Here is a 24,905-nt window from a genome sequence, read left to right on the forward strand (position 1 = left end):
GCATTACTTACAAGAGACAAAAGATGGAGACAACCAAAAGGGCTATGGAACACTGAATGGATGTTTAAAATGTAGCATGCACACACACTAGAATGTTCTTGAGCCTTACTAAGGAACTAAATTCTGGTACATGCTACATTATGAATGAACCTTGAAGATATTATGTTAAGCCAGACACAAAAAGACAAATACAGCGTGATTCCCCTTATATGAGGTACGTAGAATAGTCAAATTCATAGAAACAGAAAGTAGGGTGGCAGTTACCAGGGGCTGGGGAAGAGGTAAATGAGGAGTTTTTACTTAATAATCATGGAGTTTCAGTTTGGGAAGATGAAAAAGTTCTGAAGATGGATAGTAGTAATGGTTGTACAACAATGTGGATATACTTAATACCACTGAATTCTACATTGAAAAATTGCTAAAATAGCAATTATATGTATATGTGTGTGTGTGTGTGTGTGTGTGTGTGTGTGTGTATACTTTTTCTTTTTCTTTTTTTCTTTTCTTTTTTTTTTTGATACAGAGTCTTGCTCTGTGGCCCAGGCTGGAGTACAATGGTGCAATCTCGGCTCACTGCAACCTCCGCCTCCCAGGTTCAAGCGATTCTCCTGCCTCAGCCTCCTGAGTAGCCGGGATTACAGGCATGCGCCACCAAGCTGGGTTAATTTTTGTATTTTTAGTAGACACGGGGTTTCACCATGTTGGCCAGGCTGGTCTCGAACTCCTGACTTCAAGTGATCTGCCCAACTTGGCTTCCCAGAGTGCTGGGATTACAGGTGTGAACCACCACGCCTGGCCTATTATGTATATTTTACGATAATAAAAAATGCTAAAAACAACAACACAAAAAAGAGCTGGCTGATCGCTCAGAAGGGCTGGGTTTCAATGTCTTGTAAACACCATTCAAATCAGAGATGTTCTGATTTTGATCTGTTTTTAAAATATTCAATCCATTAACTTTTTAATTTAGAGTTTTGTTTATTGTTAGAACAACTTTAGAACAACTCCCCATCTTTCAGAAAGAAAAGCGCATCTTTAATCTATTTGCTTAAACATATATATATTTCCTTCTAGTCTTGTTTAAGCATTAGCAGTATTATGTTATTGTTATGGGGGTAGAGGGATACAATATACTTACAGTTTTGGAGTTCGCTTTTTTACGCTTCATAAAATATTGGATGTACCAGGGGTCAGCAAGCTTTTCCTGTGGAGGGCCAAATGGTAAATATTGGAGACTTTGCAGGCTATATGCTTTCTGTTGCACTGCTTGTCTGTCACTGTAGCACAACAGCTTCCAGAGATGGTACATTAATGAATGGGTGTGTCCGTGGACAAAGGAAAATTCTTTTTTTTATTTCTATTTTTATTTTATTTTATTTTATTTTTTGAGACAGAGTCTTGCTCTGTTGCCCAGGGTGGAGTGCAGTGGCGCAATCTCGGCTCACTGCAAGCTCTGCCTCCCGGGTTCACGCCATTCTCCTGCCTCAGCCTCCCGAGTAGCTGGGACTACAGGCACCTGCCACTACGCCCGGCTAATTTTTTTTTTTGTATTTTTAGTAGAGACAGGATTTCACTATGTTAGCCAGGATGGTCTCGATCCCCTGACCTTGTGATCCGCCTGCCTCGGCCTCCCAAAGTGCTGGGATTACAGGTGTAAGCCACCGTGCCCAGCCGACAAAGGAAAATTCTTACAAAAACAGGTGGCCCAGGGTCACTGTTTGCAGGCCTCTGGTATCCTGTACCTTTATGCAACGTAGCGCTGTGGTGAGGGGCTGAGGGCTTGGTATCAGGGGAGCCTGGGTTCCAAGTTTGGACATTCCAGCACTAGTTGTAGGGTCTATTTGTGCAAATTGTAGAACATCTCTCTGCCTCAGTTTCCTCATCTGTATAATAGGACTAATAATAACCAGATCCCAGTGTTGGGATTAGATGAACTAAGGTGTGTAACAAACACAGCCCAGGTCCTGTGCATGGCAGAATCTGTAAAAACAGTGGATGCTACGTTAGTTGCTATCATGAGCCAAGCTTCTTGTTTGTCTTTCATTCTTCTGCACGTTAGTCCATTGAGTAAATACACTTTAATCTGCTTCATTATTTCTCCCAGACTGTCTGCTTTATAAATCATTCAACACCCTTGAAGCACCGAGGATGAAGAAAAGAAGCTGATTTTCATTTTTGGACTGTCTGAATAAATGTGTGCATGTGTTTGGGGAGGGGAGGGTGTTTAAAGACATAATAAACAGTGAAATACTTGCTTGGGAAGAATTTTTCTCCCCTCCCCCAACCAAGAAGCCTACTCAAAGATATGAACGTATTTCAGAATTCATTGAGAGCCGGGCAGGGTTAGGTAAGCTCTTTGCTGAAGGTAAGATAAACTTAAAATTGCAATGCTGCACCTCTAAACAAAACAAAGGGATTTGTTGCAGGGAAGTCAAGGGTGTTTTATGGAATGTAAAATCCAAAAATGCAGCCCAGCCTCAGCAGGTACAGGATAATGAATGAAAAGTGATTGCAGTCACGTGAGGTCAGGAGTTCAAGACCAGCCTGGCCAACATGGCGAAACCCCGTCTCTACAAAAATACAAAAATTAGTCAGGCATGATGGCGGGTGCCTATAATCCCAGCTAACTGGGGGAATCACTTGAACCCAGGAGGCAGAGGTTGCAGTGAGCCGAGATAGCGCCATTGCACTCCAGCCTGGGCAACGGAGCGAGACTCCATCTCAAAAAAAGAAAAGTGATTGGGGCAAGAGGTCAAGGTTCCACTGGGCCAAGACAATGGTATCTCTCATTTTCGTACAACACAGTCTCTCCTGTCTGCAATTCCCTGTAGAAACAGGTTGATAGAGTTTGGCTATTTGTCCCTGCCCAAATCTCATGTTGAATTTTAATCCCCAGTGTGGGAGGTGGGGCCTGGTAGGAGGCATCTGGGCCTTGGGGGTGGATTTCTCATGGCTTGGTGATGTCTTCGTGATAGTGAGTTCTCATGGGATCTGGTCATTGAAAAGTGTCTTGCACCTCCTCCCAACTCTTTCTCTGGTTCCTTCGTTTACCATGTGACATGCCTTCTTCCCCTTTGCCTTTTGCTATGATTGGAGGCTTCCTGAGGCCTCCCAGAAGCAGATGCTGCTAGGCATCTGCAGCATCACTGTTCCTGCAGAACTGCGAGCCAGTTAAACCTGTTTTTTGTGTGTGAATTGCCCAGTCTCAGGTATTTCTTTGTAGCAATGCAAGAATGGTCTAATATGAAGGTACCTTTTAATCTCACCCTTTAAATCTTGTTCTATGTGCAGCCTCCTTCCTTGGATCCCCACCTTGAAACTTGTTGTCACATGGTGATGGCAAGCACTCTCCTGACTGAGAGGTGGAAAGAAAAGTAGGCATTTGTTTGTGTCTTAATTTCTCATCTTGGCTATTGGCTCGGAGATGGGGATTTTGGCCAGGAGATGTGGGGATTGCATCAGACAGAGGTAGGGGAGCCCAAGGAAAGAGGAGTTCTCCACACTTTGATCACCACTGAAGGCTCTGGATCCTTCTCTCTGGCTGATTTGACCGCACCCAGGAGCAGTGACATGGAAGTGAACTTGGAGTGGCAAGTTGGTGAGACCAAGGGTGGCCTTCGCTTCCTGCTTTCTCCTGCCCTTCCTGGTTCCTGCGCGGTAAGGATGCCACCTGACCGTTCACACGGCTTCAGAAGGTGGGACTCAGAAGATGGCTAAATTGAAATCTAGTACTGTCTAGCATGAGGCCTGCATTAGTCCGTTCTCACACTGCTATAAAGGAATACCTGAGACCGAGTAATATCTAAAGAAAAGAGGTTTAATTGGCTCACAGTTCTGCAGGTTATAGAGGAAGCATGATGCTGGTATCTGCTCGGCTTCTGGGGAGGCCTCAGGAAGCTTACTGTGATGGTGGAAGGTGAAGGGAAAGCAGGCATGTCTTACATGGCTGGAGCAGGAGAGAAGGGGGAGGAGCTACACATTTTTAAACAACCAGATCTCACGAGAACTCACTCACTATCATGAGAACAGCACCAAGAGGGAAATCCAGGCTTGTGATCCAATTACTTCCCACCAGGCCCCACCTTCAACACCGGGGATTACAATTCAATGTGAGATTTGGATGTGACACAGATCCAAACCATATCAGGGCCTGTGGCAGTGAGTGCAGCATAACCCTTTGCAGAACATGTGGCGAAAGATAGACTGCCCAGGCCAGAGGCTGGTGGATGGTGTGGCAGTCGCTTGCGGGGAAGGGGTTCGCTCAAAGAGTCCCAAAGCTAAGGAGAGAGGGAGCCAGTGGTCGAGTTCTGGCTGAGCTAAAGAGCAGAAGTCCAGTTAGCCATCAGCTTCCACCACAGAGGTGAGCAGCAATTCGAGGATCCATGAGAGCAGGACAAGCTACAGGTGCAAAGACACCTTCCCTCCAGGCCACCCAGGTCACCTGAGCTCACCCACCCTCAAACCCCTGGAGGTCATCTTGGCAGAGCAGACACAGAAATAGGATACCCAATTGACCCACAGGCTGAGCATCACCTGGAAGAACTATTTGAATCACTAGATTAGACTTATTTTTAAAGATAGTTTTTTTTTAAAGAAACTTCTTCAATGTAAGAGTGAAAGGGTCAGTACATTTTTCCATAAAGGGCCAAATTGTAAATGTTTTATGCTTTCCCGACTATAGGGTTTCTGTTGTGAAGACTCAGTGGTGCAAAAACAGCTATAGACATTTGTAAACAAATGAGTATGTTCTAATAAGTCTCTACTGGCAGTGAAATTTAAATTTCATATTCTGTTTATGCATCATGAAATGTCTTTTTATCTTTTTCAAACATTTCAAAACGTAAAAACTATTGTTATCTCGTGAGTTGTACACACATGGGCTACAGGCTGGATTTGGCCAATGAACTGCAGTTTGCTGGCCCTACAATATTTGATTCATACAAAAATTATGTCAGATATGTTATAAATCACAATAATAAATCAAAAACCTATGAACCCAGCACCCAACTTAAACTCCCAAATAGTCGTACCATTGACTCCATCCTCTCTCTCCCATTGCTCGGCCTCCCCCAACACCCTGTCCCAAGGGGACCACAATTCTCAATTTTGTGCTTTCAGTTCAGCTTTTTCTTTTATAATTTGTCAAATACATATGCATTCCTAAGCAATATTTGGTAAAATTTTGCTTCTGTGGGGGCTTTGTAAAAATGATATCATATTATACACAATTTAAAGAGACAGGTGCTCTTTAAAGTCAACATCATATGTCTAAGATTTCTCCATGTTGTTACATGCAGCTGTGGTTCATTAATTCTCACTAGACAAAGTTTTTGAGGTGAGTCCACTGGTACGCTGCCTCTGAGGGTACTGCTAAAGGGAACGAGCTTTCTGAACAGGATTGGAAGCCACACGCCACTCCCCCACCACCACCCGCCCCGCCCTGCCACCACTGCTGGTGCTATTGATGGTGCCGCTGTCATACTGTCAGAAGCATCACCACGAGCTGGAGAAACGGCTTCTCCTCTCTTGCACCTTCCATTGTCCCACCAGTATCTCCCATTGGTAGAATCGACAAAATGTCAGTGCATAGGTATCTGGGAAATGTGGTTAGCAGCTTTCCAAAAGCCCTAGCAGTAAAGAAGAGTTGAGTGTGGGTAAGTAGAGCTGAGAGGCAACCTACATTATCCAGCTCACTCACTGATGTCATTCCTAGGGATTCTTGAAGCCTGTTGTTTATTTCATACTTAGGGAACATTGTGACCCTTTGATTGGAAGAGTTATGCTGCTGAATGCCATGAAATAGCACGAACATCAAGTGGAAACAGTAGGGAAAGGTGACTATATCCCTCTCTGCCTTTCCTAATACACAAAATGAAAGGAGCAAATCCTGGTTCCTCCCTCATTGGGCCATGGAGAAGTGGTGGGGCTGACTGGAAGATTATAGCTGTGAAGTCTCCAGTTTTTCACTTTGGAAGGACATAGCCCTGTCTTCCAGCAAATGTTTACTGAGCACTTGGATGTCTGATGCAGAGAAAGTAGTAATGCTTGAAAAGTCAAACATCTGGTCCATGCATTCAGAGAGATTACAATCTAATTGAAGAGCTAAGTTATTCACTCACAGAACAAATAGAGAACAAAGAATTTGGGGTAATAGACATCAAAGGTGGTGAGCATGTGGCACAACTTTCCACTCCCAGACTCATAGCAGACATTACTAATCAATCAGAGCTTTTTTTCTTTCTTGATGAATCTGGATTCAATCACAGAATTCTTAACACAGTGATTCAGACATTTACTCTTAATTTCTCAAAATTGATAGATGTAGCCCACTATAGAGAGGTTCAGTAATTTTTGTTAACTAATTGGTCTAATCAATGCAAATTACTAACAGCCTGCCATGTAACATTTACAGACACAGACACAGTGGTAATTACCACAGGAAGACTTGTGCTTGTGGCTCAAAGTCTAGACAGATAATCAAAGAAGCAAACAGAAAACAACAATGCAGTGGTTTAAATGCTAATATGTGGAAAATAGAGGGTTCTGTGAATGCACAGAGGAGGGACCCAGCCCCTATTTGGGAATCAGGGAGGACCCTAGGCTGATATCTGAAGGATAAACAAAAGTTAACCAAATAAAAGGGAAAGTGTATTCTTGAGGAACCTTTTAGTTACAATTGACAGAAACCTAGCTCAATTTGCCTTAAACAAACAGAGATATACACATGAGTTCATGTAACTGAAATACATTGGCTTATGTAACTGGAAAGTCCCAGAGTTGTTTGCTTCAGGAATGGCTGGATCTAGGTGCTTGAGTGATGTCATTAGGAATCCATCTCTATCTCTTGAGTCTGCATGCCTCTCTGCAGCTTCATTTTCAATCAGCGTACACTTTCATGGTGGCAAAGACATTCCTGTGCAGCTCCAGGCTGACATCTTGTCTGCTTGAAACCTCCATAGAAAGGCACCTCACAATAGTGTCAGAAAAAGTCCTGAGGTTGACTCTACTTTGTCCAGGCTTGATCCTGTTCGATCCCGTAGCTTGGTCATACCTACCCACAGTATGCGGATAGAGGAGATTCCCAAGGAGACTGAGATGCTTTTACCAGGAAAAGAGGTAACTATGCCAGGCCAGGAAAAGGGAGGTGAAAAAACTTGATCTCTGCTTGGAAGAAGGAAGCAAAGGAGAGTTCCAGGCAGAGAAGCTGTGATGCATCCAAGGAAAAGTTCAGGATGTGATGTGCAGCATCTGAATGTGGAGTAGAGAGATAATCTGGAAGGTGGCAGGAGTCAGGTCAGATGGGGCCTCTTAACCACATTGGGGATCAGCCTTTATCCCAAGCACGGTGAGAAGCCATTTCAGGGATTTAAGGAGACTGAAGATTCTAAATTGCTTTCACTTTTGATGAGTTAACAGCATTATGGGAAGTGGGCAGAGAGGGAAGAAGCATTACTTTTCAAGATCAGTCCTTAAAATAACCCCTGTCAAAGCAAACCATGTAATTTGGCAATCACGATTTCCATCGAAACTCATTCAGGTAATACGTGCTCCTCCAATTAGTGTAACAGCCCAGAGACGCTTTTCCAGGACAAGATGGCCTTTGAGTCATCATGTTCTTTGCCGCAATTCACTCAAGTGATTTCATTCCTTAGTTGAAAGAAGTGGTTGCTTGTAGCAAGGGCCAGCGAACACCAGCGGCTACAATTTTTAAAAATAGGCTTCTTGTAGCACCTACTGACCAACAGCCTCAAGCCTGAGGCTTTGAGAGAATGCGCAGAGTTAACCCTTCAGCAGCCTCAGCCCTCACCCAGCAGGAAAGCCACAGCCATCCTCCAGAGCAGGACAAATCCTGCCCTGGAAAAAAACCATATGGGGCAAGCCTCGGTTCCGCTCATAAATCAATGTCTGCAAGTCTGTTTCTACGTGTAGTTAAGTTACACAGAAAGTACAACTGGATTTGTCCCCGGTTTTCCCATTAGGGATAATATAAAGTGGAGGCGGAAGTTAATTGAGTTCAGAGTTCGCTGTGTGATGTCAGGGAAGCAGGGCTCTGGCAAGCAGGTCGTGTGTAACATGTGTTCTGAGGGTAGTGTTTGCACACGACCTCCCTGGGGGAGAAAAGCGTTCTTTCACCAGGAGTGCGATCTTCAGAAAACAGGCTTCTGGGGTTCCAGAGGGGCTTTCACCTACATTACAGGATAAAGGTCTCATTTTCCTCACAGAGACTTTCGTGCAATGAGTATGCTTGTGATATTTAAGAAAGGGTAATAAAAACTGCTGCCTTTCAACAAGAGTCATAAAGGTCGGTGGTTCAGAACAGAGACCCTGGAGCCAGATTGCCAGATCAGTCACAAGTAGGAAGACAGTGCAAGGATCACTTCACTCTCTGGGCCTCGGTTTTCTAATCTGTGAAATAGAGCATTCAATTAGAGTCTCTACCTCATAAATTCACCGTGAGGATTAAATATGTTAATATATATCAAGTACTTTAAACAGTTCCTGGCTTTCAGAAAGCACTACCTATGGTAGGGTGTGGCACTTAGTTCTTTATATGCATGATTTCATTTCATAATTTAAAAAATAAAGACAAATGCTGTGGGTTGGTGAAGATGGATTTACCATGAGGCTGCTGAAATTTAAGTGTCAGGGTCTTCACTTGCACCGCCTCTTCCAAAGCTCTGGAAGGGCCCCAGAAATAAGCTCACAAAGGCGTGTGTTGTAATAATTGCAAAAGTAAGGTCTATTTCTTCTTTGTTTTTTCAAGACAGTCTCACTCTATCACCCAGGCTAGAGTGCAGTGGCACAGTCTCTGCTCACTGCAACCTCCGCCTCCAGGTTCAAGCAATTCTCCTGCCTCAGCCTCCAGGGTAGCTGGGACTACAGGTGTGCACCACCATGCCTGGCTAATTTTTGTATTTTTGTAGAGATGAGGTTTCACCCTGTTGTCCATGCAGGTCTTGAACTCCTGACCACAGATGATCCGCCCACCTTGGCCTCCCAAAGTGCTGGGATTACAAATGTGAGCCACCGCGTCCGGCCATTAAGACCTATTCCTGTCTTTATTCTTATAAGGGACTCCAAAGTTGTGTAAGCTTCAGCCCCCACAAAAAAAATGGATTCTCCCTGGAAAGAAGGGCTTCTTATTCCCATGCTGGAGATGAGAAAACAGGCTCAGAGAGGCCCAAGGTCACATAGCTAGAGAGCAGCGGAGCCAGAACTCCAACCCAAGTCTGTCTGTCTGGCATCCACTGCACTTCTCTGCCAGCCTCGAGGTGGGGACAAACTGAGCCACAGGTCCTCAGCAGCCGGGGCTTGTCTCTTCTTGCCTTTCCTACCTGAGGCTGGCCAGTTGACCATCACAAAGCATGGCTTCTGGGAAGCACAAATATCAACACTTTCTGGATGAGTGAATGAATGACTTTGTACTCTCTCCTCCCATATCCAATTCAAGAATTCCAGAACTTCTTTCCCCCATTGTATGCATCTCAGGGACCGCAGGGGGTTGTTACTGAGGTGTGATCTTCCTCTGGCCTGGGAGAGGACACGGGAGTGACCCAAGCTAGGATGACCTGGGGCTTCCTCAGTGGAATTTGAACTCAGAGTGACCAAAAGACTGAAATACAGGTGAGCTCATTCCTCGGTGCTGCCTGTTTCTCTCCCTGGCTCTGCAGCCTTCCTAACAATTCCGTGAGTCCTGATGTCCTACGAAGTCTCCTTTCCTGGAGACGGCCAAGAGTGGGGTTCCATGGCCCACAATCAAAACTGCAATCAAATGACATGTGGCTTTCTCTGAGGCTTCATCGCTCACTCTGGCCACACATCTGTAAAAGTGATGATTCAGCTGTTTAGAGGGATATGGGTAAAAGGAATCTTAAGCATTCTTTAGCTCAGGCACCTTTTGAAGACTCTTTCTCTCAACATCCCCTAACCAAATGGTCACCCAGCTTCTGTTTAAAACCTTTCAAGGGAGTTCATTTCAACTTTGAATAATTCTCTTAGAATGTCTCCTCCTATTAGACGAAAATCCATATTCCTCCCTCTCACTGTCCTTTTTCTTCCTTCGTTTCTTCCTTCCACCTTTCTTCCAAGTTTTCTTCCCTTTCTCCTCTCTCTTCAGGAAGATTTCATTTGTCTACCCACCAGAGGCCAGGCACGTCCTGTGTCAGGCCATGCAACTACTATGATAAATGTTACAAAGTCCTTGTTTTAAACACGCCTCTCCCTGAGGACTCAGCAATTTTGTTTCTAAATATTTACCCAAAAGAAATGAAAACATACATCCACCCAAAGACTTGCCCATGAAATGTTCATAGCAGCATGATTCATAGTAATCAAAAGTAGAACAAGCCCGATGTCCATCACCTAGTCAACGGACAAGCTCACTATGGCACAGGAGTCCTACCTTATCCCTGGGGGATACATTCCAAGACCCTCAGCAGATGCCTGAAACCTCAGTCAGTCCTGAACCCTATATACACTGTGTTTTCCTATACACACCTATGATAAAGTTTAATTTATAAATTAGGCACAGTAAGATAACAACAATGGATAATAAAATAGAACAATTATAATAATATAATGTTCACCTTTTCACATACAGAAGATCCATCCTTATCATAGATCTTAGCAATCTCGGCATACAATTTTTTTTTCTTTTCTTCCTAAGTCAAGAACTTTCACATTTTTACTTAAAGGAAGCACTTTCTGGCTTCTCTTTTGCCTATCTGAATTGTTGTCATCACGACTACCCCTTATGCTTTGGGGCCATCATGAAGTAAAATAAGGGTTCTTTGAACACAAGTACTGCATTACTGCGACAGCTGATCTGATAACCAACACAGTTGCTAAGTGACTAATGGGGGGGTAGTGTCTACAGTGTGGACATGTTGGACAAAGGGATGATTTGCAACCTGGATGGGAAGGAGCAGGGTGGCATGAGATTTCTATCACACTACACAGAGCAAAGTGCAATTTAAAACTTAGAAATTGTTTATTTCTGGGATTTTCCATTTAGTATTTTTGGACCTCAGTTGACCTCGGGTCACTGAGACTGCAGATAAAGGGGGACAGCGGTATATCCACACAATGGAATACCACTCAACCACGGAAAGGAAAGAACTTTGGATCCGTGCAATAACATAGATGAATCTCAAAAACATCCTGAAATGAAAAAGTCAGACCCATGAGAGTAGATACTGTGTGATTCCTTTTCTATGAAGCTCTAGAAAAGACAAACCCAAGCTGTAGTGACAGAATCCAGACCATGATTTCTGGGGACCAAGAATGGCAGTAAGGATTGGCTGGGAGAGACGCAGGTAACTTTCTGAGCTAAGGCAAATGTTCTGTATCTTAAGTGTGGTGGTGTTTTCACAGATGTAGGCATTTGTCAAAACTTATCGAACTGGCTGGGCGTGGTGGCCCACGCCTGTAATTCCAGCACTTTGGGAGGCCAAGGCAGGCAGGTCACCTGAGGCCAGGAGTTTGAGACCAGCTTGGCCAACATGGCAAAACCCTGCCTACTAAAAATACAAAAAATTAGCTGTGTGTGTTGGCAGGTGCCTGTAATTCCAGCTACTAAGGAGCCCGAGGCAGGAGAATCGCTTGAACCTGGGAGGCAGAGGCTGCAGCGAGCCAAGATCACGCCATTGCACTCCACCCTGGGCAACAGGAGTGAAACTCTGTCTCAAAAAAAAAAAACAAAGGCCGGGCACCATGGCTCATGCCTGTAATCCCAGGGCTTTGTTTGGGCAGCCAAGGCAGGTGAATTGCTTGAGGTCAGGAGTTCAAGACCAGCCTGGCGAACATGGTGAAACATCATCTCTACTAAAAATACAAAAAAATTAGCTGTGTGTGTTGGCAGGTGCCTGTAATTCCAGCTACTAAGGAGCCCGAGGCAGGAGAATCGCTTGAACCTGGGAGGCAGAGGCTGCAGCGAGCCAAGATCACGCCATTGCACTCCACCCTGGGCAACAGGAGTGAAACTCTGTCTCAAAAAAAAAAAACAAAGGCCGGGCACCATGGCTCATGCCTGTAATCCCAGGGCTTTGTTTGGGCAGCCAAGGCAGGTGAATTGCTTGAGGTCAGGAGTTCAAGACCAGCCTGGCGAACATGGTGAAACATCATCTCTACTAAAAATACAAAAAAAATTAGCCGGGCTTGGTGGCACACACCTGTAGTCCCAGCTACTTGGGATGCTGAGACAGGATAATCTATTCAACCTGGGAGGTGGAGGTTGCAGTAAGCCAAGATCACGCCACTGCACTCCAGCCTGCATTACAGAGCAAGACTCTGTCTCAAAACAAACAAACAAATCTCATTGAACCGTAACTTTAAATGTGCACATTTTATTATATGTAAGATTTTCAAAAACTGCCTGCTTCAACAAGCTCTCAGCCTGATTAGGGGCATCATTCAATAACGTAACAAGCCCTAAATATTCTTAAAGGTAAGAATTTTCTGGGTTTTTTTAACTTCAAGATTATCTTTTAACTCTAAAGTTATTCAATAATATAAAATGATTTATTTGACAGTACCAAATATTCAGCAGCATGTGGACTAACAGCAGGTGCCACAAGCCACTGGTGGAAGATCAGTCTGTCATTATCTTGTATCCAGGACCCAGCAGCTCCATTCTGTCTTCTACATGGGCCCCGGGATACCTGCATGAAGATGTTCATTGCAGCATTGTTTATAATTGCAAAAAACTGGGGGTGGGAGGAGACTCTGAATGTCCAGGAGAATGGAAAAATATACCATTGTGTGTAAATGAACATTAAATGGCAGAGAAGAAGGACCATGTATCAAGAGAGACACGTCTCAAAATCTGTCAAATATAAAAAGCAAGTTTCAGAAAGATATGTATTGGATAATAACCTTTATAGTTTCAGAAAGATACGTATTGGATAATGTCATTTACAAAGGGTTTCTGAAACATGGAACATAGTATTATATATTCTGTACACTTGCATATTTAAGTAGAAAAATTATAAAAAACAGGAATGGGAATAAGGAAGTTACCAGTATAAAGATTACATTATGGGACAGTGCTGTGATTAGGAGTTTGCGTTTTGGAATCAGATGAACTGGTTTGAATCCTGGCTTGGACTTGATTTCTCTGAGCTTCTGTTTCCTTATATGAAAAGTGGGACCAATAATGTTATCAACCTCACAAGGTTTTTGTGAGGATTAAAGGAAATAATATGTATAAAACACTGTACTCAGCCATGTAGTTATAATAAGATTTAGATGTACAGGATGTATAAAGAGGTGACAGTAAAACCACCAATCTCAGGACTGTCTTAAATGAAGATTTTTTTCTAATTAAAAATTAATTTTGGAATTATGCTCATCATAGAGACCTTGAAAATTATAGACATATATAGATAAAGATATGTATTATATATAAAGATATGTATTATATATTATATAAAAATATTATATATTACATATACATATATATATATATAAAGAAAGAAAACAAAATTAACATGTCCCCAAATCTCCCTACCCTGGAAAACGTTATAACATTTTAATGACTTTCCTTCCAGTCTTCTTTTGGCAATAGGCATTCACACATGCTTGGGTGAGGGGGTTCAGAGAAGGGGCATGAATCTATGCATCTCTCTGTCTGTCTGTCTGCCTATCTATGAGAAACATCTCCCAGCTTACTATTTGTATTCTGCCCTTTTCATTATCACTTGGGGCAGACTCTGTAAGTGTCTGAAGCAATTCCTTCTCCTTCCCTACCAACATAACCCATTTTTGTTTATGTATTGGCCAGAATTTTCATGATCTCAGAGAAGATGTATAGGGTAGTCATGTGATCTAGCTATGGCCAATTAAAAGTAAAAATAGGCTGGGCCTGTAATCCCAACACTGAGGGGCCAAGGTGGGTGGATCACTTGAGGTCAGGAGTTCGAGACCAGCTTGGCCAACATGGTTAAACACTGTCTCTACTGAAAACACAAAAATTAGCCGGCATGGTGGTGCATGCCTGTGATTCCAGCTACTCGGGAGGCTGAGGCACGAGAATCGTTTGAACCTGGGAGATTGAGGTTGCAGTGAGCTGAGATCTCGCCACTGCGCTCCAGCCTGGGTGATAGAACGACACTGCATCTCAAAAATAAAAATTAAAAAAAAAGTAAAATAAGTTTGATGTGGAAACTTTCAGGAAGGAGTTTTTGCATCCTGATAAAAAGCAAGACTGAAGTTCTGCCCCAGCCCTGGTCGCACATATCCTTCTTGTCCTTGAACAAGACCATGATGCCAGGAGCTGTGCAGTCATTCTATGTTCATGAGACAAGCAGCCTGATGACAACTGCCAACACAATGAAGAGGATGGGGCAGAAAGACAGAAGAGCCTGTGTTCTTGATGACACTGTTGAGGGGCCAGCCCAGCCCTGAGGCCACTAACCTTCAGACTTCTTACAAATGAACAAAAATAGCCTCATGCTTGAAGGCACCAATGGTCTGACTTTCCATTACCTTGAGACCAAAAGTATTGCAAATGCAGACTGATTGTAGAATTCTTGGAAATTACACAATGTTTCAAAGAAGAAAATGGACATCATCCAAAATCTCACTACCTGGAGATAAACACTATTAAATATTTTGGAATATTTTCTTATTTTCTTCTAACCATAGGGAGAAGTCTTTCTCTTTTTTTAAAGCGTATTGCTTGCTGTTTGGCTTACTATTAAATTAAGAGTTTCTTTCCTTGTTATTAAAGAGTCTTTGAGGCTGGGCGCGGTGGCTCAAGCCTGTAATCCCAGCACTTTGGGAGGCCGAGACGGGTGGATCATGAGGTCAGGAGATCGAGACCATCCTGGCTAACACGGTGAAACCCCGTCTCTACTAAAAAATAGAAACTAGCCGGGCGAGGTGGCGGGCGCCTGTAGTCCCAGCTACTCGGGAAGCTGAGGCAGGAGAATGGCATAAACCCGGGAGGCGGAGCTTGCAGTGAGCTGAGATCCGGCCACTGCACTCCAGCCTGGGTGACAGAGCAAGACGCCGTCTCAAAAAAAAAAAAAAAAGAGTCTTTGAAAAGTTCATTTTTAATATCCATTGCTTGGATGTATTGTTACAACTGTCATGTTTGGTTTGACTTCTGTCATGAAGATAAAACAAGAGGCTTTCTGTTTGTGAGTGTTTGTGCATTTTCTTTCCTGCTTCCTTTGTTTCCAGCTTTTGCTAGGTGCATTTTTCACTCTGCCTGAAAAAGTTCCCTTCCTCTAGCATTGTAGAAGGTAATTCACTCTTCACAGGACTCTGGATTTCAGATTTATAGTTTAAGGCTCGTTTCCTTGATCCTTTTGAGAATCTCACATTGCTGAGTCCTGAATTTCAGCTCTTACAGGGGCGTTTCTTACCATTTGATGAGTAAATCTCACAAATGCCAGCTGTTGCTAGCTTATGAGGAATCAAGTACCGGAAGTTCTTTCTCCAAACTGGAGTGCATTCCCAGCATAGGAGTGCATCCTATGGGGTCCAAACCTCCCCATTTCATGATCTTTGTCAGGGAGAAGTGGAGTAGAGAGGACAAAAGGAAAGAAGTTTTCTTTGCTAGATCATAAACATGCTAAAGGGCAAAATTAATTCAGGTGATACCCTTTTAGCAACACCCGAAGGAGTGAGCAAGGGTAATTTCTATGTGTTGCATCTTTGTGTCTAAAACATTATGTGCAATTGTTTGATTTGGTTCTCTCTGAACAATTCTTCCTGGACTCACAGGAGCCAGATGTGGAAAGGTGAAGCCAGAGGAGGCATAACAGATCTGTTGGCAGACTCTGGCCTCAGCCAAGAGTTATGTCTGAGTGCATTCGGCTCAAGTTGGGGGCTATCTGGTTTGATGTTTCAAAAGTATTGGTGGCTGCTTTGCTAGAAATAGTTTTATTTTGTTTCTGATCCCCCAGTTGGAGTTCTGATGGCTAATGTGCACTTTTCCTTCAGTTACAAAAATTTAGAAATTACGCTTATTAGAATAAAATGCATCAAAATGTAGGGTCTGTAAAGTCCATGTAATTTCCCCTGAGATCAGTCTCGATGCACGTTATATTCAAACGCAGATATATTAAAGACCGTTGGAGGCTAGGTATGGTGGTTTATGCTTGAAATCTCAGCACTTTGGGGCCTACCTAGGCAGGAGGATCACTTGAACCCAGGAGTTTGAGACCAGCTTGGGCAACACAGAGAGATCCTCTCTCCAAAAAAAATTTAAAAATTTGACTGGGCATGCTGGTGTAGTCCCAGCTATTTGGGAGGCTGAGGCAGGAGAATCGCTCGAACCCAGGAGTTTGAGGATGCAGTGAGTTAGTGTCGTGTCACTGCACTAAAGCCTGGGTGACAGAGTGAGACCTCATCTCTAAAAAAATTTAAAAATAGTAAAATAAAATAAACACACCCTTGGATTTAAGGGATTTGGTCACTTATTTATGCTTTTGTTTATACTGGAAGAGAGAAACGGCAGGAAACAAAGTACGTGGGCGGTGGTTTGAGTTTCAGGAAAGTTAGGAATTGTGTCCCACCCTTACGAACTTCCTGACTGTGGGATCTTGGGCAGATTACCTAACCTCTCGAAGGCTCAGTTTCTTCACCATGAAAATGATATATAATGCTACCTGTTTTATAGGTGTTAAACTTTAAGGCAAGATTTATACTGGTATATATTTACGTAATCAAATGCACAGTTCTTAAATGTTCTGTTCAATGAATTTTTACATTTATATACACATAACTAACCAGCACCAGAATGAGATACAGAATATTTCCAAGGCCCCACCTGGAAAGTTCTTCCATGCTTCTTTCAGTCAATGTCCCCCTACCCCAGCCAACCACTATTTCTTTTTTTTTTTTTGAGACAGAGTCTCGCTCTGTCGCCCGGGCTGGAGTGCAGTGGCCGGATCTCAGCTCACTGCAAGCTCCGCCTCCCGGGTTTACGCCATTCTCCTGCCTCAGCCTCCCGAGTAGCTGGGACTACAGGCGCCCGCCACCTCGCCCAGCTAGCTTTTTGTATTTTTTAGTAGAGACGGGGTTTCACCGTGTTAGCCAGGATGGTCTCGAACTCCTGACCTCGTGATCCGCCCATCTCGGCCTCCCAAAGTGCTGGGATTACAGGCTTGAGCCACCGCACCCGGCCGCCAACCACTATTTCTATCAAGAAAGATGAGTTTTGCCTATTCTAGAATTTCACATAAATGTAATCATACAGATTACTATTTTGTATCTAGCATCTTTTACTCAACCTAATTTTTAGAAAAATTCACCCATGGGTGTATCAGTAGTCCATTCCTTTGTGCTGAGTAGCATTCCACTTCATGGGCATACCACCATTTTTTAATCCATTAATCTGTTGATGGGCATTTGAAGTTGTTTCTAATTTGGGGGTATTACAAATAAACATAGCTTTTAAATTTTGATGTATTTCAATGTATCTATTTTTAAAATACAATTAGTGCTTTTCATGTTCTGCACAAGAAATTATTTTCCCAGATATGAGGGTGATCTGACTGTGCCAACTGTCACCTCATTGATTGACAGGGTTGATTCGGCTGATCTGGCTGGCTAGGCAAGTGTCCCCTTCCTCCCTCACCATTCCATGTGTGTCCCTCCTGAAGCTGCACGCTCAGTCGAAGAGGATGGCCATCCCCCATAGAGGAGGACCAGTCTTCGGTCAAAGGTATATGAGTTGTTGTGCTCCCCTGCTAAAGCCTCCAAACAAGCTCTCAAGAAATCATTTTCCCTCCTCCTCCCCAAGGTTTTCTTCCAGGAGCATTATGGTTATGGGTTTTGCATTAAGGTCTATGATGTAGCTAGAATTCAGTTTTGCATATGGAGTGAGATAGAGCTCAAGGTTCCATTTGTTTCTTCCAAACAGATGTTCAATTGTTCTGGCACCATTTGTCAAAAAGATGTTATTTTCCTCCATTGGATTGACTTGGCAACTTGGTAAAAAATTGATTGACCATAAAAGTGCAAATCTGTTTCTGGATTTTCTGTTTTGTTTCAATAATCTATTAAGCTATCCTTATGCCAACACTATACTGTCTTGGTTACCATAACTTTCTTTACATTAAACCAGTGTAAGTTCTCTAGCATTCTTCCTCCAGATTGTCTTAGTTATTCCAGAGCCTTTGTATTCCCATGTAAGTTGTAGAATCAATCTCTCAGTTTCTCCAAAAAGGACTGTTTGCAATTTTGTCCCTCAGTTTCTCTAAAAAGGACTGTTGCAATTTTGATAAGAATTGTGTTTACTCAATTTAGGATGAATAAACAACTTATCAATATAGAGTGTTCCAATATAGACTGTTCCAATCCATGAATATTGTATATTTCTCTCCATTTAATTAGATCTTCTTTAAGTTCTTTATAGTTTTAAGGGTAGACCTCTCACAAATCTGTTAGGCTCATTTCTAGATACTTTATGTTTTCCATACTATTATAAATTGTATTTAAAATTTTTATTTTTCAATTGTTGGTTGCTAGTATATTTTTCTATGTTGACTTTTATCCTTTAAACTTGCTAAGTTTACATTTTAGTCTTAGTAGCTCCTTTGTAGATTCCATAAAGGTTTCCACATAAACAATTGTTACTTATAAAAACAACAGTTCCCTTCTTCCTTTCCAATCTCTATGCCTTTTTTCCTCTTCTTTTTGTTGTCTTATTCCATTGCTTAGGGCATTTGATACGATGCTGATTAGAAGTAGTGAGAAGGGATATTTTTGCCTTGCCTCCAATCACAGAAGAAAGCATTCAGTCTTTCATCACAAAATGTGGTGAATGTTGTAGGTTTTCCATAGATAGATGCCCTTTATTAGATTGAGGAGTTTCCTTCTATTCCTAGTTTGCTGAGAGTTTTTATCATGGATGAGTGTTGAATTAGATGATTTTTACATATATTGAGGTGATCATATGAATTTTCTCCTTGATTCTGCTAATGTGGCAAATTACATTGACTTTTCTAATGTGAAATTTACTTTATTTACATTCCCAAGTCAATCCCCATTTAGGCATGATATATTATCTTTTTCGTATATTACTTTATTTAATTTGAAAAATTTTATTAAGGATTTGCATCTTTATGAGGAATACTGTTCTGAAATTTTCTTTTCTTGTGATATCATTTTCTCCTTTGGGATCAGGTAATACTAGCTCCATAAAATGAGTTGGAAAGTATTTTCTCCTCCTCTGTTTTCTGAAAGACTTTGTGAATCATTTATATTCTTTCTTCCTTAATTGTTTCATAAAATTCACCTGTGAAGCCATCTGGGCCTAGAGTTTTCTTTAAAGAAGTGCTTTTGACTATGAATCCAGCTTTCTTGTAGCTTAGAGCTATTTAGATTTTCTAGTTTTCTTGTGTCATTTTTGTTAACTTGCATTTTACAATAAGTTTGTCCGTTTCATATAAGTTGTCAAATGTATTAACATAAAGTTGATCAAATATCTCATTAATATCTGCTGGATAATTCCGGTGTCCTTGCTTTCATTTCTAATATTGACAATTTGTGTTTTCCTTTAAGTTTCCTTGATGAGTCTTCCTAGAGGTTTGTCTCTTTAGAAACTTTTGATTTTGTCCATTTTCTCAATTATTTGTTTACTGCTTCCTTTATTTCTGCTCTTATTTTTAAATTTTCTTGTATTTTCTTTGGTTTTATTGGCTCTTATTTTATTAGTTTCTTAAGTTAGATGTTTAAATGACTGATTTTATCCCTTTTATAATATAATTTCTAATACATTTCAAGCTGTAAATTTCTCTGTAAACATTTTTTAGTAAATCTCAGAAGTATGGTGTTTATTATCACTCATTTAAGAATATTTTCAAATATCTCTTGTTATTTATTATTTATCTCATGACTAATTTAAAAGTGCGTTTCTTAATTTTGGAGTATTTTGGTGTTTTATGGATGTATTTTATGTAAACCAATCCTTTGATATTTATTGCGACTTTTGTTTTATGGCCCAGGAAATAGCTCATTTTTGTGAATGTTCTATGTGCACTTGAAAAGATATGTAGTCTGCAGTTGTTGAGTGTATGTTCTATAAATGTCAGTTAGGTCAAGTTGATTGATGTTTTTATCATCTACTTCTTTATCGACTTTTTTGTCCAGTTTTTCTATCGATTACTGAGTGACTGTGTTAAAATACCTGCCATGATTGTGGATTTGTTTATTTCTCCCTTTCATTCGGTCCATTTTTGTTCCATATATTTCACAGCTCTATTGTCAGCTGCCTACTCATTTGGGATTGTTATATCTTCTTCACTTGATCGTAGTCAATGGGCTAGGAAGTGATTGTTATATCTTCTTGATTAATTTACCCTTTTATTGTGAATTATCCACTCAAGACTAGAGCACTGTAGTTGTGCTCTTTGTCTTGAAGTATATTTTGTGTGATACTAATATTGCCATACCAGCTTTCACTATTTTATGTTAGTATATGTCCTTTCCTACTTGTCTGTCTTTAAAATTAAAGTGTGTCTTGTGAACAAATCATATTGAATCTTGTATTTTGAATCCAGTATAACAATCTCTGCCTTTTAATTGGAGTGGTTAGTTTAGTTCATTTACTTTTAATGTAGTTATTGATACGACGGGCTTTAAATCTACTACCTTGGTATTTGTTTTCTATTCATCTCATTTGTTCTTTGTTCCTCCTTCTCTACATTCTTTTGGGTAAATCACTTATTTTTCAGCTTTCCCTTTTATTTATACTATTGTCTTTAATTATATTTCTTTGTGTTATTTTCAGTGACTTATCCACAACATACATTTTAAGGTATCTCAATCTACTTTCTAATAATATTAAACTATTTAACATTAGTATAATACATTTACATGATAATTCCTCTTATACATGTGTGTTACTTGTGTATATGCAACTCCACAATATCTTGCTATTTTTAAAATATTCAACGAACTTTTAAAAAATTACATAAAGACACTTAAAAGGATATTTTACATTTACCTGAATATTTAAACTTTCTGGTGCTCCATCATGTATCATTTTCCTTCTGAAAAGATTTTCTTTTAGTATTTCTTTTGGCTAGTTCAGATCTTTTGGAGATACATTATCTCAGCTTTTTTCTATCTGAAAATGTCTTTATTTGACCTTCCTTTTCAAAACCTGTTTATACTGGATGTAAAATTCTAGGTTGGTAGACTTTCTTTTTAACTTTAAGCACTTTTAAGATGTTCCACTTTTAACATTTCAGTGACTTTTGTTCTCCAGTGGTACAGTATTAGGAATTATTTGTGTTATTGTTCTCCTGTATGCAATGTGTCCTTTTTTCTCTAGTTGCTTGGAAGATTTGCTCTTTATCTTTGGTTTTTAGCAATTTAACTCTGATATGCCTACATGTAGTTTTCTTTGTGTTTATTTTGCTGGGGGCTCACTAAGCTTCTTAAACCTTTGGGTTAATGTCTTTCATTAATTTGGAGAGAAAAATTAGCTATTTTCTCTTCAAATATTTCTTCTGACACATTTACTCTCACCTCATCTTCTGCGGCCTCTAGGGTCTCTATGCTTTTCTCTCTTTGTGTTTCAGTTTAGATATTTTTTTCTTTACCTATCTCCGAGTTCACTTGTCTTTACCTAGGCTCTGCTCAGCTTTCAGTTAAGTGTATCTGACAAATTCTTCATTGCTGATAATTGTATTTTTTTTTAATTTCTGGCATTTTCATTTGGGCATGGGCATTGGCCATGTGAAGACTGGTAAATAGTATGAAGTTCTTCTCTTCCTCAATGATGGTTCTGGTTTTCTCCTTCTTGTAGACATTCTGTATGGGCATTAGTGGTCTTGTCAGTTGGGCAACCTATTTGAATTCTTCACAGAACTGTCTCCTTTCTTGGGGCCCAAGGAGTTCCTGGCAAAAAGGATAAGCTTAGAGCAATACTCCTTCAGCCATTGCACGCTGGATACCAGGGACCCAGAGGGCTTGTTCTACCTTCTTGGATCCATAGAGATGCTGATGGTCCAGTCTACCTTCTTGTGGATACCAGCCACCCTTAACTCTTCCAAGCTGAAGGCCCTGCCAGCTCATACTTTGGTGTGATACCTTGTGGGGCACCTTACTATGGGCTGGATGGGTCCAGATGAAGCGCATGCTTTTGCTTGCCTGGCTTTGAGTCTGCAGATATTCCAGGCCAGCTGGTTGAAGCAAGTAGCCATGTACTGCTGCCAATCCTTGTGGAAGTGAGTCTTCAGGATCATGCCATCCAGCTGGGCATGATGGCTGCCTACAACCCTACTCCACAAGAGAACTGCTGAGCAGAAACGGCTCTTTTTGGTTCTTTTTAGAGTGTATATGTCTTGACCATCTTTTCATGCATATTGCCCACCTTTTCTGCTGTATCCTTCAGCATTTTTGTGTGATAATGCTCACTTCTGAGACATTGCTGGGTCTGTTTTCATTTAATGTGTTATGTTTTAACTTGTTTCCCTTGCTTTTTCATATATCATACAATTTTCTTCTATATATCAGACATTTTGTATAAAAGAACAGTAGAGAAAAAAGTAACCAATATTTGTCTCTTGAAAAGGGCATGCTTTTTCTTCCATCCACTGCTGGAGTGGGAAGGGGGTCTTAATCTCTCTGATGTTAGTTGAACCGTGTCTGGGCTTTATTGCAGTTTCAGCTTCATTCAGTTCACCATTGGTTTTAAATATGTTGAGGATAGGTCAGGACTTTGGGCTCGGAGCCCTGTTGAGATTCTGGAGATCTTATTGTGATTTCAACAACATTCTACACTATGGGAGATTTCAGCCTTTTTTTTTAGACAGAGTCTTACTCTGTCGCCCAGGAATGCAGTGGTACCATCTCGGCTCACTGCAACCTCCACCTCCCAGGTTCAAGCAGTTCTCCTGCCTCAACCTCCCTAGTAGCTGGGATTACAGGCATGCATCACTATGTCTGGCTAATTTTTGTAGTTTTAGTAGAGATGGGGTTTTTACCACGTTGGCCGAGGTGGTCTCGAACTCCTGACCTCAAGTGATTCATCTACCTCGGCCTCCCAAAGTGCTAGGATAACAGGCGTGAGCCACCACATCTGGCCAAGATTTCGGTCTTCTTTGCAGCCCTGCTACAAGGTTTTCAGTTGCTGAGGAGTTATCTTCCTGTTCCAGGACCTTTCCTGGGTTTCAGAGCCTCTAGAGCTTTCTCTCTGCCATGCTACCCTCCCTTAGGACTTGGAGAGCTACTGCCTTATACACTCACCAAGGTCCAGAATGCCTTGGGAGAGTTCCTGTTAATGCTCCTATCCAATTCTTAGCTTTGGGTGGCTAAATTACCTAATTTTTAAATATAAAATAATTAATGTTTAATTAGTTTACACAGAAAAGGGAGGTTTTTAAATTTTTTTCTTTTTTATTGTTGATGTATATTTTACATACAACAAAAGTCACCCATTTTACATGTATATTTTAGTGAGCTTTGGCAATGATCTGTAGTCATGTAAGCACTACCATAATCAAAATGGAAAACCTTTTTATATCCCTAAAAAGTTTTGTCATATCCCGCCTTTGCAGTCAGTCCTTCCCGTAACTTCCAGACCCAGGCACCTCTGATCTCTTTGTCACTATGATTTTATTTTTCCTAGAATTTCATATTCATTGAATCATAGTATTTGTCTTTTATGTTTGTCTTCTTTCACTTAGAATATTGTTCTTGAGACATATCCATGCTGACGATGTATCTCTGTTATTCATCTTTATTGCTGAGTAGTATTCTATGGCATATTTATCACAAAATGTCCAAAGATTGATGGACATTTTGTGATATCCGTACCATGCAATACTACTCAGCAATAAAAATGAATAACATTTCAGTTGCTTCCGATTTGGGGCTCTTATGAACAAGGCTGCAAAGAACACTTGAGGAGGAGTCTTTGTGCAGATGTAGTCTTTCTTTCTCTTGGATAAATTCCTAGGAGTAGAATTATTGGGTTGTATGGTAAGTATCTGTTTAACTTTACAAGAAACTGTCAAATTTTTCCATCTATAGTGGCTGGACCACTTTGTGTGAGTTCTGCAAGCTCTATATTCTTGCCAATACTCGATATTGTCAGTCTTTTTCATTTTAGCCATCCTAGTGTGAGTGTTAGCTCACGATGGTGTTAATTTGCATTTCTCTGAAGACTAAGACAGCATCATTTCACATCCTTAAAAAGAATCCTTATGCCTGTGTTTCCCATTTTTAGTTGGTTTGTCCTTACGTTGTTGATTTGTAAGTTTGTTTTGTTTTGTTTTGTTTTGTTTTGTTTGAGACAGGATCTTGCTTTGTCACCCAGGCTAAGAGCAATGGCATGAATTTGGCTCACTGTAGCCTCAACTTCCTCAGGCTCAAGCAATCTTCTCACCTCAGCCTCCTGAGTAGCTGAGACTTCAGGTGACTGCCACTAAGCCCAGCTAATTTTTGTATTTTCGGTAGAGACAGGGCTTCACCATGTTGCCCAGGTTGGTCTCAACCTTCCTGGGCTCAAGCAATCCTCCCACCTCCACCTCCCAAAGTGCTGGGATTACAGGTGTAAGCCACCATGCCCAGCCTCTGTAACAACTGTTTATATATTCTAAATACGTGTTGTCATATGTGTTTTGAAAATATTGCCTTTCAGGATACGGGTTACCTTTTCATTTTCTTTGTGATTCAAAGAGCAAAAGTTTTTAATTTTTATGAAGCCCATTTCATTTGCACTTTTATTTTATTTTATTTTATTTTATTTTATTTTTTTTTGAGACGGAGTCTCGCAGTCGCCCAGGCTGGAGTGCAGTGGCCGGATCTCAGCTCACTGCAAGCTCCGCCTCCCGGGTTTACGCCATTCTCCTGCCTCAGCCTCCCGAGTAGCTGGGACTACAGGCACCCGCCAACTCGCCCGGCTAGTTTTTTCTATTTTTTAGTAGAGACGGGGTTTCGCC

General features: G+C 41.3%; 1 pseudogene; it reads right to left on the minus strand.

Moving 5' to 3' along the window:
* Positions 1-9,676: 9,676 nt before the first annotated feature.
* Positions 9,677-24,905, minus strand: part of LOC117068318 — a 43,656-nt pseudogene continuing 28,427 nt past the window's right edge.

Source organism: Trachypithecus francoisi, unplaced genomic scaffold, assembly GCF_009764315.1.
Source record: "Trachypithecus francoisi isolate TF-2019V2 unplaced genomic scaffold, Tfra_2.0 Lachesis_group21, whole genome shotgun sequence".
NCBI classification, from domain to species: Eukaryota; Metazoa; Chordata; class Mammalia; order Primates; family Cercopithecidae; genus Trachypithecus; species Trachypithecus francoisi.